Source organism: Cuculus canorus, chromosome 1, assembly GCF_017976375.1.
Source record: "Cuculus canorus isolate bCucCan1 chromosome 1, bCucCan1.pri, whole genome shotgun sequence".
NCBI classification, from domain to species: domain Eukaryota; kingdom Metazoa; phylum Chordata; class Aves; order Cuculiformes; family Cuculidae; genus Cuculus; species Cuculus canorus.
In genome coordinates, this window is record NC_071401.1 from 133,967,044 (window position 1) to 133,972,420 (window position 5,377).

The following is a 5,377-nucleotide window of genomic DNA, read 5'->3' on the forward strand; positions in this document are numbered from 1 at the left end:
TTTTTATGTTTCTCCAGTTAAAAAAAAAAAAACAAAATAGGGAGGAATTATTTCAAACAGTATATTGAAAAGAGAATTAAAATATAATTTTGTGTCAACTGGAAGGAAATTGTGTATTTGTATCTTTGGAATATGAATTAATTTCGTGGATTTTAGATTTCTTTTTCTGCTCATGCACTTAAGACTACTTTCCCCACCTCCGCTCAAGAGGACAAGTAGGGACACAACTTCTAACAATTTTTTTTTTAATAAGAAACTTTTGGTATAACAGATGACATAAAATGTGTTAGCTGCCTACTTTTGCAGAGATGCACAGTGAACTTTAGTAACATACTAAGATCTGAATTAAATTGTCTGCCAAAAGCAAGCAAACTTTCTAGACAATCTGTTCTTTGACACACTGCCTGGTGTACCATCTGCTCTGTTTAAAGTGCATTGTACATGTTTTGCATGGTTTCTAAACTTAGCAGTGAGCCAGAGTCAACATTTCTACAGTGGGGATCCCCTATAAGAAGTTCTGTCAACAGCTCTTGCCCTTTCAGCTTCATGTCCAAGATCCAAGAAAATCCCTTTCCCTACAGACTTCATTGACCTTACAGACAAACTCTACACTATCAGGAGAATCAAAAGTATCTTTTCAAAGAGTATCTTGCAGGTGATCTCACAAGTAACTTTAAGGACTAATAAAGCACTGAGTTCAAAACAGTGGCTCTTCATGTTCTGTGGCACTATTAGGATGCAAGCTTTACAGTTATTTGTATATAGAAGTCACATGCTTAAATTTCTCTTGCCTAAGATACTCTCATTTGAAGAAGTCATGGTGTGAGAGCTGTATTGCTCTTCTCTCTGCTGTAATTGTCCCAGAAACTACCTCCAAGCTTCACTTTAGCTATATGGCCTTCCATCAGTGCTTGCTATTGTCATAGAATCATAGAATCACCAGGTTGGAAAGGACCCACTGGATCATCGAGTTCAACCATTTCTAACATTCCCTTAAACCATGTCCCTAAGCACTTCATCCACCCGTTCCTTAAACACCTCCAGGGAAGGTGACATGACCACCTCCCTGGGCAGCCTGTTCCAGTGCCCAATGACTCTTTCCGTGAAAAACTTTTTTCTGATATCCAGACTGAACTTCCCCTGGTGGAGCTTGAGGCCATTCCCCCTTGTCCTGTCCTCTGTCACTTGGGAGGAGAGGCCAGCTCCCTCCTCTCCTCAACCTCCTTTCAGGTAGTTGTAGAGAGTAATAAGGTTTCCCCTCAGCCTCCTCTTCTCCAGGCTAAACAACCCCAGCTCTCTCAGCTGCTCCTCGTAAGACTTGTTCTCCAGCCCCTTCACCAGCTTCATTGCTCTTCTCTGGACATGCTCCAGAGCCTCAACATCCTTCTTGTGGTGAGGAGCCCAGAAGAGAACACAGTACTCAAGGTGTGGTCTCAACAATGTGGAGTACAGAGGGAGAATCACATCCCTGGACCTGCTGGTCACACCATTTCTGATACAAGCCAAGATGCCGTTGGCCTTCTTGGCCACCTGGGCACACTGCTGCCTCATGTTCAGTCGGCTGTCAACCAACACCCCCAGGTCCTTCTCCTCTGTGCAGCTCTCCAGCCACTCTTCCCCCAGTCTGTATCACTGCATAGGGTTGTTGTGCCCCAAGTGCAGGACCTGGCATTTGGCCCTGTTAAATCTCATGCCATTGGCCTCAGCCCAGCAGTCCAGCCTGTTCAGATCCCTTTGCAGAGCCTCCCTACCCTCCAGCAGATCCACACTTCCTCCCAGCTTAGTGTCATCTGCAGACTTGTTGAGGGTGCACTCAATGCCTTCATCCTGGTCATTAAAGACATTAAACAGGGCTGGACCCAGTACTGAGCCCTGACGGACCCCACTTGTGACTGGCCTCCAGCTGGAGTTAACTCCATTTACCACCACTCTCTGGGCCCGGCCATCCAACCAGTTTTCAACCCAGGAGAGTGTGTGCCTGTCCAGGCCAGAGGCAGACAGTTTCTGAATCAGAATGCTGTGAGAAACTGTGTCAAAGGCTTTACTGAAGTCCAATTGATGAAGGCCATCATCATGATGGTATTTCTTATGCAGAAATTTGCACACAAAACCTGCAGAGTGCACACAGAACAAAACAGGTGTCACAACTGTGAAGTATGTCCTATACATACCTAATTCCACTTGCATACTGCAGACCTGACATGTCCATGAGAAGTTACATCGCTAGATACAACGATGCAGCAGAAGGTACATTCCTACTAGTGCCATCTGGGAGACCGGTATCTACAAATCCCACACATGACCACAAAATATCCCAATGTGTGAGTATTGCATCAAAGAAGTCTGATCTGCTGGAGTCCCAGAACATTCAGAAATGTTCAAAACCTCCCTATTCAACATTTTCCTGCCAAAGAGAGAACACATCCAGGAAAACTACACACAGACAGACATATCCTACCTGCCTTACATCAAAAGGTAAAATGGGGACTGAAAAATAGCTCATTACTGTGATCTGGATGTACTTCTACATCCCTAACCTACTGGGTCAGTCAAAACAGTATCTTCTAACTTTGGGGTTTTTTATGTTGGATGATGAACAAAGGAATTCTTCTTGCATACCACTGAGAAACATTTTAAAATCTTATACACAGCAACCAGCTGATGTTTCCAGATTTTTTTCACAGCTTTTTCTCCATTGCAAATATGACTTCTCTAAAGATACCTTCCCACTGAAACTCTGGCAGCACTGAGCACAGAGAGTAGAAGGAGCAGGCACTGCAGAAAGGCAGCTGCTTTCACCTAGGCCAGTTGCATGAGGGGGTAGAAAGAGGAAGGAAAACTGGAGGGGGCAATGAGTCAGAATGCTGAAGTACTGAAATGTGCAGAGAGAAGAACACAGAAAAGTCGGATGCTAGAAGGAGGATGAAATTGAAGTTGATTCATTTTTTGCATTATTTTAGTTGGTGTGTCTGTAGAATAACCTGACAAAATACATAGATCTGATTCCACTAGGACTTCTTGTCTTATTGTCATTACTATGACAATATCATAACTTGATGTGGTCCAGACTATCTAAACTCTTTTTTGTTTCATAACAATATTGCATTCTTTAGATGCATATTGGGTCATATCACGTGCTTGCAATAGCATTTCTAGTAAAATCACCCACTTAAAATCTACTTTGAATCTTATGGTTTTTTTTATCCATATACATTTTATTTTTTCTGACATTTGGTCCCTAAAAGCCTGACTAGCACTGACTTTAAAATATTTACTGTGTTCTGTGGCCTGGGGCTGGCAACCGGATTATGTGACAGGTGTTCCTGAAAGACATCCAAGCTCAGGGACAAACCAGTCCCCATCAGTCCGCTGGACATTTCACTGAAAGGATGCTCTGCAGTTTAGGATCCTGAAACACATACTGTCCTGGTAAGAAAATGATGATTGAATGTGGCTGTTGATGTTCTTCATTAAAATAAAGTGCTTCCCCAAGGGGAAAATCAGGCTTTAGAATTAAAAAAAAAAAAAAAAAGGAGGAGAGGGAGTTAAGTGGGGAAAAGACAAAAGAAGGCGGAAAAAGAACTTAGTTGCATTACACCATAGGTATTTCAATTCATATATTTCCATTTTCCACCACGGGCACAACTCCGCAGTCAGGTGCCAGATGGAACAAAACCACACAATTGCCATGGAGGATATGAAGATTAGCACAGTATAGACTGTAACTCTCTGTAGGGGATAAAGCCTGCTAGGCACCTGGAATACAAGTACAAGGGACAGCATGAAGCACCTCAACTGCACTTCCCCAGTGTTTCATGACAGCAAGATTTTAGTCCCCAAATGTAGATAGTTCCCATCCAAGCACGCAGCCAATGTTCTACAGATAAAATTAATCAGGTTTTGACCTCTCCCATTTCCTCCAAAACTTATTGATTATTTTATACTACTTTTTTGGCTTCTGGTCAAGGTATGCAAATACAAAAAGTGCGACCTAAGAAGGACATCAGTGGATAAAGTCCTTAAAACCTTTCATTTCAGCTAGTGACTGGAGCAGCCTGGTTTATGGGACTCCAGCTGAAATGACACATCAGGGAAAACTTAGAAATCTGGAGGTGCCAAGGGGAAAAGTCAGTGGCAAAGGTACCCTGATGCACTTCGTTGACATCAAAATTCCAAAGAACTAGAAGTTATTTGTTCTGGGTTAGGTTTTTTTTCAGTTTAAAGTTCTAGAAAGTATGGCTGGTTGATGGAGAAAATGGAATGACAGGGATGTTCCAGTCTACAGTACTGCTCTCTTGGTATCATTACATCCAGTCTCAAAACTTACCTTTCTGTATCTTGCTCTGTATGCCCCGTTCACTTTGTCACCATCCTAGAAAATTACAAGTAGCACAGGAAACTAATCCATGTCCACAACAAGCAGAAAGGCTCTTATAGATAATTTTGTTTCCTCAAAAGTATAACTTTCATCTGTTCTTTATTATAATATTAATTGACTAGAAAAAAGACCACCTGTGTAAAAACTGACAATTGCTTTTGTTCTTTGGTGAAATTGTAGAAGGCTGTAGCAGAATGAACAGCAAGATCCTTTCATCCAGACACAAACACACGCATGTCCTTTGAGCTCATGGAGAGTAAGAATTTTAATTAGCTGTTTTCATGGTTTGAAAGCCTAATTGCCAAAGAGACCTTTGTATGGAAATGTGGGGATGTCTCCCTGTAAGAAGCAACACAATATAAACCATAGGAAATGAAGAAGAGAAAGAGGAAATGAAGAAGAAAAGGGAAAAATGAAGAAAATAAGAGAAAGGATAGGCACTATGAATAGGCTTCACCTCGGAGGAGTTTAGGTGTTGCTCCCACCTTCCAAGTACATTTGGAAGTATGTTTTCATTCTGGAGTTTAACTGCCTAGTTCCCAGAAAGGCTCACCAGCAAGATCCTGGTTAGAAGGCTGTAGCCACATGATGTTGTGAAAAAATGGCAAGGTAATCCTCCTCCCAAGGAGAAGAAGGGGTTTTGACAGCAGGAACAGATCCTTACTTTGCTTTCCCAGGCTTTACAGCCAGGACCTCTCTTGGAGCTTTGATCCCATTAGCAAAAAATTTTGTGCATCCATTGCTTCCCTTGAAGTCATTGTTGTAACTCTGTCCCTTCCATCTGCACTTCTCTCACACACTCTTGCCGTTCCACCTCTGAAAGTTAGCTTTATAGTTCGCAGGCCATGTATTTTGGAAAGACAAAACAACAGAAAGATGACAGCACACGGGAGTCAGAAACACTTCAGATTTATTCCACGTGCCATCCGTAGCTTTGCCATGAAGCCACCACACCACTTATCTTTGAAGCAATGATAACAACAGAAGCTCCTGTAGGGC